Source organism: Ambystoma mexicanum, chromosome 3q, assembly GCF_040938575.1.
Source record: "Ambystoma mexicanum isolate Mex_15411 chromosome 3q, UKY_AmexF1_1, whole genome shotgun sequence".
Lineage (NCBI taxonomy): Eukaryota > Metazoa > Chordata > Amphibia > Caudata > Ambystomatidae > Ambystoma > Ambystoma mexicanum.
Window position 1 is genome coordinate 1,131,272,941 of NC_090926.1, and position 19,448 is coordinate 1,131,292,388.

Here is a 19,448-nt window from a genome sequence, read left to right on the forward strand (position 1 = left end):
GGCAAAATATATGTTACAAAGAAAGGTGCTACTTTATTAGGATGGCATGGCCAAAAGAAATTACGGATCAGGCTTGATCCTAATTTGTCAGAGCAAGTATTAAAGATTTGGATATGTGGTTGTGTGGGAGAGATTTCAAAAAGTGTTTGAGAAGTGAGTATGAAAAGTTAATGGGATAAAGCAGCAGATGATTCTTAAGAAAGGTAGCAATCCTGTGGCTGCGAAGTGACGTTCTGTATCATTCATTCTAAGAAAAGGTGTGAAAAAGGAATTTAGAAGTTATAAAAACAAGGTATTATTGAGAGGGCAGGAGGAGTACAAAGGATCTCACCACTTGTGGTGGTGAAGAAGCCTATGTGTTGACTTGCGTGAACTAAAGAAGTGTGTTATAGTAGACAGACACCCACTACCAAACATGAATGAAATGTTATCTATGATTGGAAAGGGGAGGGTATTTTCTAAATTAGATATGGCTTCTGCATATTATCAAATTGAGCTGGAAGAAGAGAGAAGGAAATTAACAGCATTCATAAGTCAGAAAGGAGTTTTTCAATATAGGAGGATGCCGTTTGGCTTGGTATCTGCAACTTTGGATCCTCTTTCCTTTTTCCTCGTGATAACATCTTAGCAGATCATTTATCACATTTGGGCGGTCAGCAGGAAGAGGATGGGGAACTAGAAGACATTTCAGAAATGTTTTATGTGAATTATGATGGCATTGTGACTAAGGGAGAGTGGCTCGAAACGTTGGACAAGGATGATGCTATCAAGAATATTAAACATGATGTTGAGATGGGGTGGCCACTTAACATTTTTTTAAACCAGAGAAACAAATCCTCTTGGGAAGTACCAGATGAGTTGTGTGTAGTCGATCACTTGCACTAAAGTCATATTGAGAGAAGAGTATTGGTGGCCCGGTTTTGACCCGAAGTGGAAAGGGGGCTGGACGGACCACTTGTAGAGACAGAAGTGCATAGTAATGTTTGGGATGCTTTGGCAATGGATATATTAGGGTCAGTTGAGATGAGGAGTGGTCGTGGAAAGTACAATTTTGTACTCATCGATTTTCTGTCTAGGTGGATTAAATACAAGATTGTGAGAGGTATACATTGTGAGAGTACAGTTGCATTTTGACAGGAAGTATTTGCGAGGGAGGGCTTGCCAAGTAGCATTTCTCACCGATAATGGTACGCAATTTGCTGGAGGGTATTTCCAGGAGCATTTAAAAAGAGGTGGAATAAAGCATTCAAGGTCCACATTATATCCCCAGAAGGAAATGGGATGCTGGAGAGAACTAATAAAAGCATAATGGAGGCTTTTGGAATTGCTGGTGCATGTGGAAAAGCTAGGAGAGTGGCAGTACAGGAAAGGTTATATGCATTGCGAATGTCTCCGCATGGGGAGACGGGAATGCGTGCATTCGAACTGTTGAGAGGTCAGAAGGCTAATACAAAAGTTGTGCCACTGTGGTCAGGAAGGGCAAGCGAGTCGGACTGCATGGTGGATGAGTTGAGAGGAAGGATTAAGGAAAGGAAAGTGAAGTGGATTGTGAAAGAGAATGAGAAGAGAGTAAAGAAAGAATTCGATGTTCAGTGTGGAGATTGGGTGAGGATAATGAAAAGCGTTGTAAAAAGGAAAGGTGACTCCTTATATTCCGTGCCAGTTCTGGTGCAAAGACTGATGGCCTATTCTTGTTCCAAACTTGTCCTCCTCTGACTCTTACTGCAAAGGGTGCGGTAAGAGTCAGAGGAGGACATGTTTGGAACAAGAATAGGATCACAATGGTGAAGAAAAGGTGTGTTGATGGAAGGAGAGGATATTTGTTGTGATGTGACTTGCAGAGGGAGGTGGAACATGGATGTGGGGGATGGAGCGTTTACAGAAGGTTATGCCTCAAGGTTCTAGTCTGTTCAGTTGAAGATCTGTGATGGATAGAAGAGGCTATGCTGGGAGTTGTTACCAGAAAACCTGAATACATCCATAATAAAGCACATTGGAGGACTGGCTTGTGCTTTATATCAATAATACATTATACTGTGTCTTGGCTAGTCCCTGCTGTTTAATGTTTAACTGGGAATGGGCAAGGTACAATACAGTTTGTCTTAAAGGTGATGGAACCAATATACTGATAGCACCTTTGCTCATTCTCACAAGGGTCGTTTTCTATTGGGTATATGAGCCCCTTTAGTTCTACAAAATAGGGCCTCATTTTGTAAAGTCCTTCGCCCACAGATATCGCATCATTTAGGTCAAAAGTAGATACAGATCATTTCTTTGGTTGGGGCTAAGGGTATGGGGTCACTGTGTGAAATGGTATTCCTGGGGACAACAGCCTTGTGGTGTGGCAACCCTTGATATGATATGATATGATATGATATGTCATGTATAAACTTCCTGTACACAAGTGTTTCTAGTTGTGACAAGACAGGGAAGGGGTGACAACGGGAGGACGAAACAAACGATCTTACTAGGCCTTGTGTCATTCAGATCGTACAAGTGAAGTGGGAGGGGAGAGGTGCGATAAGTGGACGGAGGCAGGGTACTGTAGGGTTACAGAAACAGCACCTTAGTGCACGGTTGGCCCTGAGGCAGTGCATGGGGCTACTGGTCGTCAAGGAGCCTGGGCCCATTAGGGTTCAGAGGGAGGCCAGCTAACCAGTTAACGCAGCAGTCATGTACATCAACAGGTGAAAGAGAGAGAGAAAGAAGAAGTGAAAAGTAAGCTCTTGAGTTGCTTATGGAACCTTAGATGGTCCTGCTCAAACTTCAGAGAGGCAGGGAGGATTATCCAGATTGAGGCACCAGACGAGGAGAGAGATGTACCCCCCCACTCTCGGCCTGGAGAAGCGTCTGATCCTCTCAGAGTTGGAGGTGACTGAGCAGAGGCCACGAGAAGGAATGTGCTTCGGAAGAGAGACTGAGATGTATTGAGGTCCCTGGCCCTAGAATGCCTTGTAGTCAATGCAGAGGGTCTTGAACTTGATCCTTGCATTGTTCCTTGCAGAGATCATTGGATAGACAGTCACGAATGAGTGGAAGAGGGGGCTAAGGGGATCCTGAAGGCGAGCAGAGTGTCATCCGCATAACACTGAAAGGTAGGAGAGAAGGTAGAGATGAGGTAGGTCAGAGGTACCAAATAAAGGTTGAAGAGCCAGGATGAGAGGTTAGAGCCCTGGGGAACACCACATGTGGAGAGAGTGGTGGTGGAGAGAAAGGATCCCATTTGGACCTGGGAGGGTCAGGCAGAGAGGAAGAAGGTCAATCAGGCTAGGGCCTGATTCGTGATGCCCAGGTTGTCACGGGACGATTGATCAGGATGGCATGGTTGACTGTGTCGAAAGTAGAGGAAAGATCAAGGTGGATGAGGACAGAAGGAAGGCTAGAGTTGAGATTTGAGAGCAGTTCTTCACAGGTGTTCAGGAGAGCAGTTTATGTGCTTCTGGCTGCTCTAGAGCCAGACTGATGGTGCCATGGGCTCATGAATCAGATATAACATCTTCTATCAGATGGTCAAGAGATGAACTATTGGCAGTAGCACCGTCCGGCTCATCTCTGCCTGTCCTGGCAGATCAGATAACATCTGTGAGAGCCCACCCTGGTAAGTCCCCTGAAAAGTCCCTTACTGGCCTATTGATTAATGCCCGTTCTTGATGAAACACACCGCTGCCTGTTCGGATTTACTGGCAGAATTAGACCCTGATGTGTTGTGTGTTACAGAGACATGGCTTAACGATGCCTCCGGCCCGGCACTGGTCCAGCTTTTTTGAGACTCTCATAAAACTTTTCGTGTTGATCGACCGCTAGGGCAAGTTGGAGGTGGGACAGCTGTAATTGTTAGATCCTGCCTTGCGACCACCTTGATTCCCTTGACTCACTCTATCAGAATGGAGGCCATTTTAGTAAAAGTCGCCATTTCCTCCCATCTTAGCCACCACATTCTGGTGGTCTATCGACTACCTGGAGCGATCGGCTCCTTCTGTGATTTATTTCCTGAATTTATTTTTGATTTAGAACTTAGATATACCCACCTGATTATTACAGGTGATTTTAACTTACATTTTAATTGTCCTGGACCATAGCCAAGAAACAATTCTTTGAAGCTATAAGCGACCTTGGCTTAGGTCAACTAGTTTCAACCCTGACGCACTTAGCCAGTAATATATTAGATCTGGTCTTTGTCAGAGACTCCCTAGCCTTTGTCTCCCCCCCTTCCCTATTCTGTGGTCAGACCACTTTGTCGACCCCTGTTTAATTCAAGCCCAGGTCATTCCTACCCCAGCTGAAGCTAAATACCAGCGCTGTCGCAATTCGAAAAACACCCCAAAAACTGATATTATTTCCGGCATTCAGACTCAGTGGGCCTCATTATGAGTCACCTGGTATGGAAATAATGGTGGCGGTAAACCCTCCAGGTCTGATCCGGCGGGTTTAACACCACCCGCCTGTAGGCGGACGTGGAAACACCGGCACCATCACCAGATGGTGCCAATGTTTCCACTTCCCCATTCCCATTGAGTCCTATTGGACTCAATGGGAATGGGGATTTACCGAATTCTGCCTCCGGAATTCCCGGGTCACCGGGATCGTATTGCCCCGGTAATTCCGGGAATCACGGAGGCAGAATGGTAATACGAGTCCGGCGGTAACCTGCCGTAATTTCAGGCACGGTTACCGCTGGACTCGTAATGAGGCCCAGTGTCTAGCAGCCCATTCAATAAACTTTTCTACATTAAACACATTTTTAGTAGTGATGCTGACACCTTAGCCCCGCTCACTCTTCGGAAGCTAAGAAGCCGTCCATCTCAGCCTTGGTTCTCGGATGAGCTGAAGGCTCTACCAGCAAAAAACGGCAGGCTGAGCAAAAATGGAGGAAAACCTATTCAGCTGGCACTAAGTTAGCGTTTTCTTCGATAAGTAGCATTTACCATCTGGCTATTCAATCAGCCAAAAGTACCCATTATACGGGTAAAATTGAAAACGCCCTTAACCAACCTCTGGACTTATTCTCTGTTGTCCCTTCTCTCTCTCCCGCCCCCTGACTCTGCCCCGCAGGCTGAACCTTCCCAGGCCTTCTGTGATGACCTGGCCACTTTCTTTATTGATAAAGTTAAAGTCATACAAGATAAGATTCGTTAATCTGCTTTTCCTGTCCCTGTGCAACAATTTTTGCCGGGGGTCTTGGATCACACTTGGTCGACTTTTCCATCTTTTCAGTCGAGGAGGTGGAGCGTGCAGATAGAAAACTTAAATCTGCTTCCCCCTCTGATGACATTCCCTTGAGGATTTGTAAAGATATCTCCCCGCTTATATCTACATGGCTGACAGAGGCGGTTAACAAATCCTTGCATGAAATTAATGGAATCCCTTGTATCTCCTTTGCTTACATCTTTTCTTGAGTCCTCTTCTTTTCTCAATCCCTTTCAGTCAGGGTTTCGTCCGGGTCGTGGGACAGAGAACGTCTGATCACTGTGTACGATGACCTCTGTCGACTGGCCGATGAGGGCGGAACAGACACCTTTATCATATTAGACTTATTGGCCACGTTTGATACCGTAGACCAGCAGGTGCTATTTGATGGTTTGGCCGCCGCCGGTCTGTCCGGCCAGGTTCTGGAGTGGTTTGCCTCCTTCTTGGCTGACCACAGAAACATTCTGACTCTTGGCTCCTTCTTTTCAGCTGCTACAAAGTTGCTCTCTGGGGTCCCCCAGGGGTCGGCTTGTCCCTGGCTTTGTTTAATATCTATGTTCAGCCTCTTGCTCTGCTCATCCGCTCCTTGGGCTTCAGGTGCTATTCCTATGCTGATGATACCCAGATCATTGTCCGGCTGGATTCTTCCCAGGAGTTGGCTGGGAAGAATCCAGGAGTTGCCTTGTGGCCATGGGTAAGTGGACGGGCAGCAATGTGCTGAAATTGAACGGGCACAAGACCGAGTTCCTGGTGGTGCACCCCTCGTGCATCTCCCGGCGCGCTGTCACAGAGCCCGTCCTCTCCTGGTCACCGGCCTTCTGGCCCACCGAGCTGAGGACTTGTCCCCCTCCGGTCCTGAGGTGAAAAATCTTGGAGTCATCCTTTATGCATCCCTGTCGATGAACGCCCAAGTTGGGGCTATTTGTAAGGCAGGTTTTTTTCAACTCTGCGTTCTTCGTAGGGTCCTGCCACTTCTTCCAACTCAACTCAGGCCCTTAGTTACGGCCGTGCTAGTATTAAGCCTATTATACTACTGTAACCCGCTTCTGCTGGTGCATCCTTTATATCTGTTGCATCGGTTGCATCTCCTTCAAAACTATGCGGCTCATGTCTGCACGGCATCCCCCTATGGTGTTCACATTTCTCCCGTTCTCAGATCACTACACTGGCTGCCAGTCCGGCAGCAAGTAAAATTTAAATCACTGGTGATAGTGCACCGGGCCTATTACGGGTCAGGTGTGGAATATCTTTGGGAAACGTTCTTTCCCTATCTACCCTCCTGTGATCTACGGTCGAAGGAGTCTCACCTCCTCCTTGTTCCTAGATACCGATTTGAGCGAGTTGGCGGCTGTTCTTTTTCGGTGGCCGCCGCTAATTTGTGGAACACCCTGCCTGTTCACCAGAGATCCACTGATAATCATTTGGCTTTCCGTCAGCTGCCAAAAACTTACCTGTTCCAACTTTACCTTCTCTCTCCTTGTTGATAGATATTTTCTCCGGTCTCTGACAGCGCCAAGACACCTCAGCGAGCGTGAGCTTTATAAAATAAATGAACATAACATAACATAACATAACATAACATGGTCATGGAGACAACCAACAGATTCAGTATGGAGAGCAAGCTGGGAAATGACCAGCATTTCCAGGCATTTGCCCAGGAAAGGAGTGATGGAGATCAGCAATAGTTAGCCGTAGTAAAAGGATCTGCCGGACGCTTCTTCAAGAGGGGCTGCACAAGAGAGTGCTTTAGGGGGAAGGAGAAAGTTCCAGTGTCAATGCAGTGAATGCAGAAATTGGTCAAGGCTGGAGTGAGGGTGTCAATGTGGTCCTTGATGGTCCTGAAGGAGCATGGGAGCACCTGCTTGGATGACACTTTCATAGATTGGACTTGTCTAGAAACATCATCAGGACTAAACACAGGGAAAGAGAAGGAGGAGAGGGAGAGGCGGCCAGAGAGGGGCCGAGAGAGGTAGAGGGAGAGGAAGATGAGAGAGAGGACAGGATGTCCTGAGTTTTAGTGGTGAAGTGAGAAGCCAGTGCAAAGGGCTTTGGGGGGGAACAGGAGAGGTGGAGACTGCAGCAGGATTAGCAAGCTCCTTGCAGATTTTAAAGAGTTCGGCCATGTTGTTAGAGGCTGAAGAGATGCAGGCTTTGATGTATGCTCTCTTCCTGGACAAGACAGAGAGTCTGCATTGCCTTTGGAGCAGGCGCAGGGCAGTTTTTTCAGATGATACTCCTGACGCTCTCCACTTCCTCTCAGTGCCCCTGCACCTACGTTTAAGGTTGGCGAGGTTCGAGTGATACCAAAAGTTGCACTTGGAGGTGGACTTCAAACGGATCCTTATGACAGGGGCAAGGACATCAGGAGTGTTAGTGATAGAGAGATGCAGTTTAGAGAGGGCTGTGTCAGAGTGTTAGCCAGCCGCAGGTGTAGGAGGAGGAGAGAAAGTTGTGGCAAAAGCCTCCACTGACACGCTTCATGGGCAGGATGACCGAGAAGGTGTGTAGCACTGCTGGGGTCGGCTTCACCTGGGGGACAGAGAGTGTCAGATGGGAAGAGAGAAGAAAATGGTCAGTCCGAGAGAGATGAGTGGTGAGAGGGTTATAGAGGGGGGTGTCAGAGGAGATAACATCCAGGGTGTGCCCAGCAGAGTGTGTCGGGCCAGAGGGTAGAATAGAAATAAAGATATAGTTGTAGAGATTGTGTAAGAGCTCAGAGGAGGGGTTAGAAGCATCTAGATGGATGTTGATGTCCCCAAGGAGGAGCAGTTGAGAGGTAAAGGCAAGCAGAAATGAGAAGCAGTCGGGCCACTCAGGGAGGAAGAGAGAGACCAGGCCAGGTGGCTTGTAGATCATGCCCACAGTTAGTGAGAGGCCAAGAGAGATAGAGAGCCGAACCAAGCATTCAAAGGAGGAGTAGGCCTGTGTGGGGATGACAGAGTCAAGGACCCACTCCGAAAGATCAGGGCTACTCCACCTCCGGGACGGTTGGTTCTGGGTTCGGAGAGGATCTTGTAGCCTTCAGGGAGGAGAGTGACAAAACTTGTGACAGAACTGGCCGGGAACCATGTCTCCTTGAGAGCAAGGACATCTTGGTCAAGTTCTACCCTTATTTCCTCTTATTAGTGAAGGGTAGTGTCGGGAGTGGGGGATTATTGGGGAACAACAGTAATGACACCAGTTCTCTGCTCAACATACCTTTTATAGTGTAGGCTTGTGGCGAGTCAGAATGAGGACGCAGACGCTCTGAGGACATTTCCAACATATGTTTACTAAAGAATATGCATAGGGTCTAACTTTCCCTATCACTATCGGGTATTCCCTACCTATTTTACTAACTAAGGTGCTCATCAGTCATCAGTAAAAGTCCAAAGAAAGAAGTTTGCTGTCTAAACCAAATGCTAACTTTCCCTTCCATTATTCTAACAAAACTAAGGTCAGGAGAATGACTCCCTTCTTCTGATGAATGCTTCTTGCTCTTTTCTTCTTTAATCTTTCATGTTTCGTGTTGATATTACATTTTTCTCTTTCTGTACCAGTTCCTGTAGTTCTCCTTGCAAACCTTTAGCTTTCCTTTCCTCTTTAAGGATTACTTTCTTTGGTTTTAGCCGAATCCTTTGATTCCAGAGTACCTGGGTAACCATGAAAAGTGTCTTTCTCTAGCTGTTGTTTACAATTAGGCTTCAACCTTTCTTGGCTTAGTCTGTCTTTCATATTTATTCATGAAGCTTCTCTGTCCTTCACTTTATAATATTATTTCTCTTCTACGTTGCTCTCAATGTTCAGGACTCCTTTTTTTGGCCCTTGTTGAATCCTTTGGTTTGGGCTAATATCTGCTGGGTAATAGGGGCAAGTGTCCTTTCTTATGTGTTCCTTGTTTTTTGTGCAGTTATGGTTCAAACTTTCTTGGCGTAGTCTGTCTTCAATATCATTTACTCCTGAGGCTTCTCTGCCCTCCACTTTAGATTATTTCTCTGTTACATTCCTCTTAACCTTCTTTGAGTAACTGGGTGTTTTCGCCTCTTCGCAGGATAGTGAAACCCGCGTTCCATTGATCCCTCTCTCAGGATTACTTATGATATTTCTTCTTGTACCCACACTATTCAAGCTCATCACATTTAGTTTTACGACGTCAATTGTACTGAGACGAGTCTCTGTGCTTGCATAATGAGCCTTGGTCGGCATCACGGTTCTCCCGTTCTCCCAGTCACCTTTAGTCTTGTGGGGGAACGTCATCGTGGCCCGTACTGGTGTGCATCCTTCTCCTTCGCTCGGGATCTCTGTCAGCTCTCTTCGGCTGGCGTTTTCTTGCAGTTCTATCATTCCCTCTTGGCGTCTCAGTATCCCGAGAGGAGACCAAAGCGTTTTCCAATTCCTGTTTGGTACAGTATCAGCGACGTCCTTGTGGTCATGACACCATCCTAGCTTGGACTCAACTCACCTCTGATTTCTGCACACACTGGGTTTCCTGCGTTTCTTTCCCATGTTCAGAGCACTTCTGAATGTTGCGGGCTCCGCGGCTTTCTCTGGATCCGCCTCCTCTAGCTCTTACGCTCCCATATGCGTTCCTCTCTCTCTCTACTTCGTTCATCCTACACTCTTTCTTCAATCTCCTTGCCGCAGTTAATTGTAGATTTTTATTTATAGAGACATTGTCCCTCATTACGACCCTGGCGCTAAGTGAAAAACGATGGCGGTAAATGGTTACCGCCATCGTTTTCCGCTAGGTCCGGTCATGACCCGTGACCGTTAACTACGATGCCATTAGCGGCATCGTAGTTAACGCTGCCGCTAACTGCGCCAATGGCGCGCGCACGCGACCTCCCACACCGTACTTAGCGCCATGGCGTAAAGGTACGCGAATGCCGACCCAAGCGGACATGCACCTAACGCCATCACCCAGCCCGTTAAGTACCTTACCGCTATGGTGCTAATTACGCCATCGCGAACCAACCATAAAGGGCTTTGTGCAGTGAATCCAGTTGCCACAGGCGCACAGAATCAGCACAGGTGGAGGCAATACAGAGTCAGGAAGTACAAAAAGAGCACACCCAACCCCTTCCCAGACCCAGTCACACTCCACAATGATTCCAATAGGACTAGCAATGTTGGGGCTGGAGGACCTGATAGCAATGCAAGTGCTACAACTTCAACTACAACAACAACAACAATAGGCTGCACAGAGGAGACGCAGGAGGAGAAGGAGGGCAAGGCAGGGCCAGCAAGCCCCACCAGCACAGCCAGTGGCACCACGCAGGCAGCCCACAATCCCACGCATCAGAGCCAGTCCATTCAACCTCACCGCTGAGCAGATCCACACCCTGTACCGTTTGGACCGGGACACCATCAACACCATCGTATACATGATACACAAACAGCATGATAGAAACACCAACCGCCATCCCACCCCTACTGAATACCCCACCTGGCTGTGAGTAGCAGAGACAACGGAGCCAGATCATACCCTAAAGCAGCACAAACCTCAGCTGACACCACTAAACCTAATGCCCGATGTATGCAGCCCCACCACGTGAATGAAGGTGTGCCCCAACATTGACACAACCATCTGCAAGTGCATTGTACCAATTCACACCACATTGACCTCAACGAAATGCACCTACATGCACGTCACCAGACACCATCCACTGAAAGGCCTGTCCCCATAACTGCGCACGAATGAGGCACATGACGGACAGAAACATCAACACACCATCACACAGACAGCAAGGCCCACAAAATGTCCCTATCAACATCAGTATTGCTCACTGGGGTCATGATGATGCTGACAGCAATGTTGCAATGATGTGAGCGTTGACCTCACAGGACACGTGCCAGGACACCAAAACAAACGGCATGAACGAACACAGTGGATGGACACTCACAAGGCACTTGACCCCCCTGCATACATTGGTTGATGGCATGCACCACATTCCATAGGAGCCATGAGCATATACTGGTCGCATAGTGTGAATCAATTAGTGCATTCAAAAGAGGTCCGAAGTAACAGTTGGATGCAAGCCATGGTGGCACGTCATGTTTTGAAATAGACGTCATGACTGACACATACATTCTCGCCCACATACAGGTGATGCAGGCTATCCCCTGAAGAGGTGGCTCCTTACACCAGTCCGGAACCCACAGAACCAGCACGAGGAGGACTCCAACCGTGCACATACACGTACCCGTGTGGTGATTGAGCAGGCTTTTGGCCTATTGAAGGCACGGTTTTGCTGCCTCAGCAGGTCTGGTGGGGCACTCCTGTACCGCCATGAGAAGATGGCAAAGATCGTCATGGCATGTGTCATGCTACACAATATGTGCGTCAGACGCAATGTGCCCCTGCCCCCTGATGCTGAACTGCAACCACCTGTCGATGAGGATGATGAAGGTGGGGATTCGGCAGCACCTCGTGGAGGCGGCGATGCACAGGAGGGGCGTGAAATGCGTAGTACTCTGATCAACCAATTATTCTAGCACACGCGAATGGGGGGTGTCACCTGGAGATGACGATTGTGGCACTGTGTGCGTCTGTTATATGGACACTGGGGACTGTTTACCAATAAATCACACATACGCAATGAGCAATGTCCACACATCTGATTTGTGCAAATATGAAAAGTGTATTGTGAAAGTGATTTTGTTGAACACACCCACTCCCCCCTCCCCCCTGAACTCCCCAACACACCCACTCCCCCCTCCCCCCTGAACTCCCCAACACACCCACTCCCCCCTCCCCCCTGAACTCCCCAACACACCCACTCCCCCCTCCCCCCTGAACTCCCCAACACACCCACTCCCCCCTCCCCCCTGAACTCCCCAACACACCCACTCCCCCCTCTACCCTCCCCCTGGAATCCCTACAAAGGTGTGAGTAAGTCTGTGCAGCAGTGTCTGATGTAGGATTTCTCCACTGTCCGGCCACTATTGGCAGCCCCCTCCCCTGGCCCCCGGGGCACCCCTGCCTGTGCTGCGCAGGTTCCTCCCCGATCGGCGGATGGGGCTGCTTGGTGTCGAGCTGGCAGCCGAGGAGGTTCCTGCCTGCTCATTTGGACGCATGTCCCGAATTGTCTGCACAAGTTCAGTGATGACGTGCCGCACAGCGGCGAGTTCTGCGCAGATGTCCTTTGTGGAGGACTCTATAGCAGCCTTCACTGTCTCCGCACATTTCTCCATTGCTGCCGTTGACCCCCCACATTCTGCAACATGCTCATTGAGGAGCGAGGATAGTTGCTGCTGCCGGGTGACGATCTCCTCCAGGCTTAGTTGTTCTTTCTGGCCCATAGCTAATGGCAGTGGTATTCCCATTGGGCTGCTCACCTCCTGCAGCGGGGATGGAGAGCCTGGCCAATCGTCATCCTCTGACTGCCCCTGTGTAGCACCCGCATGCGGGCTGCTTAGGGACAGGTAGGGGGAATGAGGGTGGGCAGTGGGGCTTCCGACATCAAACTCCTCAATGATCCCTGCTTCGCTATCGGAGGAGGCTGCGATGGTAGCAGTTTCCCCAATAGTGCTGCTTGCAGCAGAGCCTGTCCCTTCTGTGGGCACGATTTGGGTAATGTCTGCTGCTGCTGCTGCTTCTGTGCTGCCTGCTGGGGTGGCTGTCAGTGCCCTGTCCTGTTTTCCTGGCATGGATTTTGGCTGCTGTGGGGTTTTCCTCGGGACGGCAGAGGTGGAGGGTTGTGGTGTTGGCACAGTTGTCCTGGCCCTCTTGGTGGGTGTGGAGGCAGTGGTGTCCTCATCCTCAAGGTCGGAATTTGAGCCTGTGGTGGAGCAAAGGAGGGAAAGTGTTATTGATGGGTCTGTGGACATTGGGCGGGCATTGTGACGACTGACATCTTATCAGTTAGTACATGCGGCACATTTGAGGCAGGGGAAAACAGGTTGTCTCCCTTTTGTGTGGAAGTAGCATGGAGGTATGTGGGTGCCTGCAGTTAGGGTGTGCATACTGCATGTGTACAGGGTGGAGATCGGATGTATCTGTGGGCAGTCTCCTGCTGATGTGTTGCATTTACACTATGGGGCAACATTGTACTTCACATGAATGGACTTTGGTGAATTTTGCATGGCTTGATTTGAGCCACCTACCTGCATCGCCTGATGTCGGGGCTCCTCTCTCCATTCCTCCTACTCCTTCTATGCTCTCCATTCCGATGGTGGAGGCACAGATTTCCTCCCATGGCTGCAATTTGATAGGGGACTCCGATCCTCCCCCGGTTGCCGTGGCCAGGTTTCTGTTTGCCGATAGTATGCTCCTGACTCTGAGCCAGAGATCGTCCCACCGCTTGCGGCACTGTCTCACATTGCGGGGTGTTGTTCCCACGGCACTAACCCGCTGAGCTACCAGTGCCCATATGGCCTTCTTCTTGGCTATGGCCGGTCTGGTCATTTGGTTGGAGAATACCACTGCGGCGTTCTCCTGGAGGGTCTCCGCAAGCATGGTGAGCTCCTCTCTGGTGAAGCGGTCTTGCCGCTGGCGGTCACAGGCTTTCTTGACCACTTTAGGCATTTTCTTGCAGGAAGAAGGTTGATGATGGTATTTGCCGGGTCCCAGGCTCGGATGTCCAGTGGTTGCGGAGGATGGCAATGGATTGTATTTTTAAAGATGGCCGCCGTGCTCTTTCCCGTTCCGCCGCGGAGACGCTACTTCCGGTTCCGCTTATCTACGGTCACCGCTAATTGCGGTGACCGCTAACTACGGTCACCGCTATGAACGGTGGTCGGGGTGGCGGTGGTGCACCTTGCGCGGCATACGATGCCGGTAGGTGCCGTTTTGGGGGCATTAACGCCATGGCGCAGTTTACATTACCGCCATGGCATAATGCTCGTGCGCGATGGGTCGTAATATGGCGCTCTTATCGCCATCGGACCATGGCGTTAACGCTCATTACGCCATGGCGGTAATTTCGATTACTTACCGCCTGGGTCGTAATGAGGGCCATTTTCTTTTTCTTCCAGGTGATGGGATAAAATAGTTTTCTCTTCAACCCAGTCTCGGGACTTGACACTACTTTGGATATTAGATAATCCCATGTAGGTGATCATGTGACATGGTTTAGGGAGTTAATCGCAGGAACTGGAGGGGTGTCCTTGTCTCCAAAGGGGGAGTCTTTCGCATTGGGGTCCCACTAGCCTCCAGCCCTACAGAGGGTATTGCAGAGCGGGCTCACCTCCCCTGGGGAGAAAGGACAATCTCCCTTAATTAGTCATAGTATGCAACTCAGTTCTTCTCCTGAGTTATCCTTCGGTGCTTAGGAGTAGAAGTCATCACCTGAGAGTACACTCCCATTCATATCAACAGTTCATATCAACAGTTCAAGTATGCCAGTGTATAGTATCCTGGTTCTCCTCATCTATGCTCCTATATCAAAAAGAGACACGTTAAACAGTGATTTTATTTTCTCATCACCATACATGAGGACGCTACCCATCTGTTATCCCATGCAGCAGCGTTTGTTCGACTACGTTCTGGTCTCTCCCTGATCTTGGACCTGGGCCGTGTTAGGCAACTGTGGTACTCTCCCTCTCTTCTTGGACCTAAGATAAGCCTCCTTCACATAGCTCCCCTGACCTCCGGGCCTGCCTGTGGATTGAGCAGATTCAGCTTGCATTGATTGTTTTGCCTCGCAACTAGTGGCTTCACCAAGTTGGTATCCTGCCAAAAATGTGCTTTCTCTCTTCTTTACCAAATTTTCTGTTGGCCCCATCATGTCTCCTTGGGTGCAGCTGCACAGCGATCCTCATTAGGGACTCAATTGGGGGCCTATTTGCACCTCCGAAACACCAGAGATACATGAACGCCAACGCTCCCCTCTATTGTTAGGTTAGAGACAAGGAGTCAACTCCACCACATTTGAATGGTATTTTTCTCAACTAGTCGGACTGTTGAGGAGTACCCTTCCTGTAACTCACCCAAACCCCTGGAAGAATCTTTTTCACGCCTTAAAGGGAATGCCGGTACACCTGAAGAGTTGACTAGGGGGACACATCAGCCCACCTCTCAGAAGGAACCGCAGTCAAGCCTTGACCACATGCTCAGCAAGATCTTCTCCAAACAGGTATCAGTTTCTCTTCTACGGAACGGCAAGCACATATCGGCAACACAATATATCCAATTCCGCACGGGCCCGTCCCACTCACTTGCTTACCTATCAATAAACTCTACTTGATTACATACGCCCATAACATGCCTTATCCTATCCTATAGAATTCAACCGAGAACCATGCAAACATTCGGACCGGCTGTTCACATAATCTAACCTTTCTGACTATCCCACTCCTCCGACAACTTGCCACAGCACCCATTCTCTCATCGGATAACTACGGGTAGCCACCAGGCACCTAGCCAACTTCTTCACTCTGTTGAGCCTCCATTCAGTCCTCCTTGGATTCCACTTTAGACACTATCTTATCATGAAGCCAAGGATATTCCACTGAGGTTGAAACTCATGGAGCTAGCTTAAGAAAGGTGTTAATTGGGAATTTGTAAAATGGGGACAAATCAAAAGGAGTCAGAATGGCAAAACAAATCCCCCTGGCATTTCAAAAGGTTCTTCAATCAAAGTCTCTCCCAGTCTCTGGTCTGCAGGATGCTCTGATGGTAGATGTCCTGGTCGCTGGGGGGTCTTTACTGGTAGACCACTGCCTGGGAAGCGTTATGCCAGGAATTCAGATATACATACAGAAGTTCCAGGCCTCTCTGCAGTTAGTCCCAGTGCCTTTGCAAGAGGTGAGAACAGCCTTCTTCACCTCCTGCGACCTCTCTTGCACTCCCCCTTCCTCCTAGATGGTCACCTCCTCCTCCTGTGCTTTTATTTACTTATGCACCCCTGCTTCCCCTACCTCCCCTGCCTCCTCCTGCTACTTTCCCTACTTCAGCACATCCATCTGCAGTGTCAACTCCTTTGGAACGTGCACCTTCTCCTATACCTTCAGCTCCTCCTGCAGCTCTAAATATCCACCTCCTCCATTGTGTTCTACACCACCACCTGCTCTGCTCCTTTAACTCTTTCCACACCTGCACATCTTCCACTCATTTCTGCACCTCCATCTGCTACTGCACCTCGAACTTCACCTGCACCTTCAACTCCTTTTGTGCCTTCAACTCCTGTGCCCTTCACATCCTGCAGCAACCTCACCTTCTCCTGCAACTCCATCTTTCTATGAACCCCCAACTTCGTCTCCTCAACACTCACTGCTCTGCTACTCCAAAGACGGTTTATGGTCTTTCCATCGAAAATTAACCATCGAAAAGAAAATCCATCGAAATAAAACCAACGAAAAAAGTTTAATCAAAATTACATTTTTTGCATTAAAAGTGTATATTCATCAAAACCTTTCCATCGGAAATATGGAGAGGTTCGATGGAACCCTAACCCTAACTCTAACCCTAACCCTAAAATCCATCGACATGTATTCAATGAATATGCTTTTTGATGGAAAAGCATTTCGATGGATACATTTCGATGGATAGTAATTCGATGGAAATGTATTCGAGGGAAAGACCTTACCCCTCCAAAGACCTGCACTGTCTGCATCTCTGCCTGGGACCTTTGATGGGTTCTTGCACCCGGGTCCAGATTTCATCCTACAAGTAGCACCCGACTCTCATTCTCGTGAATGCATACGGGCGCACATTAAGCGCAGAGCTCGCAGCGGGGCTTTTTTCTATCCTGAACATGGCAGTCAGCATGGAACTCTCAATCCTCATTGTCAGTATGTGGTTTGTGGGGATCCGCATGGACTGAGGCCACTCTGATCAATCCTGCCTCTTGTGTCTGATTCTGTAAAGGGCATGTATTCCTACTTCCCAGTCTCCCAGTGCCATGGGGGCAGGCAGGGGATGCTCCCTGTTCCGCCACGAGCCCCTATCAGCAGGCTAGGCAGGGACATTGTTACAGGATATTCTTTTGTTTCAAGTTATATCAGAGGTCATGCATAGGGGATGTATCCGCGTGTATGTCAGTGCAGTGCATTACTCACTACTTTTGTTTGTGTAGTTTTCTATAAATATTAGGGTTGAGGCTCTTATCATCATTCCATAGCTTTTTCTTCCAAAGCACTTCAAGAATTGTAAACCCATTGGAGCGATAATGATATGGCTCCTACTGACAGCCAGCATTGCCCTATCTACCTACCACCCCCATAAGGAAAATCCAGGTGGTGCAGAGAGCTGTTTGCCCACTTCCAGCTCCCAGTTACTAGCAGGATTAGGGATAATAGGGCAACATCTTTCTGCAACGACACAACACCTCAACCCATCCATTACGTTGCACGTATGTGTTTTTACATTGCCACTAGTCACCAACTGGCTTCTCTTTTCACATTTTCTATTTTTTTTTGTTTTACAGTTTTATGACCCAAGGGCAATATGTGCATTTTCATGGCACAACATTGTCTTGTGATTTGGTCCATTAGCGTCCAGGGTCGACAATGTTTGGCTTAAGAATTAGCCCATTCAACGAGTGCAAGAATGTACAAAGACATTGAATGCAAATGATCATTTATGAATACGTTATGATATGATAGTTCATTTATATAGCGCCTATACACAATGTGTTTCAAAGCGCTTGAAGGGAACAAGGGAAAATACAATGACATTCTTACAGCCATGACGACATTTCAGATAGTGCAAGAGCTAAGACATAGATAAGGAAGGGAGGGGGAGAGTGGGAAGGATATGGAAACAGCCAGGCGACTACCGTACTAGACCTGACGACATATCTGGTAGAGCCGGAGAAAAACAAAAGGTGAGGGGGACGGGTGCAGAAAGGAAGGGGAGGAACAAAACAAGCTACTATCGTACTAGGCCTGATGACATTTCAGATAGTGCTGGAGGGGTGGGGGGTGCAAATAAGTAAGGGGAGGGGGGAGGAGACAGACGAGGTTGCTATCATACTAGGTCCAGGGACAATTTGGATAGAGTAAGTGCATAGAAGAAAGTAAGGGGAGGAGGGTAGGAGGTAAGAAAAGGGAGAGAAGGAGAGAACAGAGAGTAAGCAGTCAAAAAGAGTGGAGAAGCAAGAGGGGAGAGCGAATACAATTGCAGAAGTCAGTAGTAACACATAATTCTGCATGCCAGGGTACAAGATGAAGATGGGAACAGCATGATTCAGGGTCACCATGAGTACAAGATGCAAATGAAGTCCAGCATGAGAGTTGAGAAAGGGTGATGCACCGTGAATCAATGAAGAACATAAAAGTAAAATCCAGCATTGGCCACAAGACGGTGATGGTGAAACCAGAATGTACCAGGACAGACTCCTGCAGAAGTAGGCTGGAGGGGGCAAGGGGGAGCAGGGTACAAGAATCAAGCAAAACAGGCAACACATGTGTGCGAGAAGGGGGGGACAGAAGGGAACATCACGAGGGGACTAGAGGGGTGGGAATGGCCTGTGCGGACACAGGGAGTAAACACTTTTTGGTGCATGCTTACCTGCTGTCTGAGCAGGCGTTCGGGCCCTTGATCCTCCTGGTCCGAATAGGTACAAATAGGAATTGCCCTTTGCTTTGTCTTCCCTTCGCTACGGACGCCCAGGCAAGAGACACCCTTGAGCTAAGAGTTCAGAGCAGGAAGGAAGAAGCAGGGCTAAGAAGGTGGGTGGTGCTTAGGCCAGGTGACCAAGATCCACTTGCACCTGCTCCCCATCTGCAAAGGAAAAGAGGCTGGAGGGCTCCTTAAGTAGGGAAAAAGAGCGGCAACCATGAAGACACCAGGTGGGCAGGGCTTAGGCCATGTGACCAAGATCCACTTGCACCTGCTCCCCATCTGCAAATGGAAAAGAGGCTGCAGGGCTCCTTAAGCAGGGTAAAAGAGCGGCAACCAGGAAGGCACCAGGTATCCAGGGCTTGCTATGTGGGGAAGAAGAGTGGCAACTAGGAAGGCACCAGTTGGGCGGGGCTTAGGGCAGGTGACCAAGATCCACTTGCACCTGCGCCCCATCTGCAAAGGAAAAGAGGTTGGAGGGCTCCTTAAGCGGGGAAAAAGAGCGGCAACCAGGAAGGCACCAGGTATCCATGGCTTGCTATGTGGGGAAAAAGAGTGGCAACTAGGAAGGCACCAGGTGGGCGGGGCTTAGGGCAGGTGACCAAGATCCACTTGCACCTGCGCCCCATCTGCAAAGGAAAAGAGGTTGGAGGGCTCCTTAAGCGGGGAAAAAGAGCGGCAACCAGGAAGGCACCAGGTGGGCGGGGCTTGGCCCGGTGACCAAGATATGATTAGAATGTGTTATGTTCAAGTGATGCAGTATACTGGAGGTTGTGAA

At 48.9% G+C, this 19,448-nt stretch overlaps 1 protein-coding gene across 5 annotated transcripts in view; it reads right to left on the reverse strand.

The window, feature by feature from the left end:
- The window catches only part of LOC138447676 (CD209 antigen-like protein C), a 298,894-nt gene that overhangs the window by 37,966 nt on the left and 241,480 nt on the right, over positions 1 to 19,448 (reverse strand). The gene's annotated exons all lie outside the window — the stretch shown is intronic.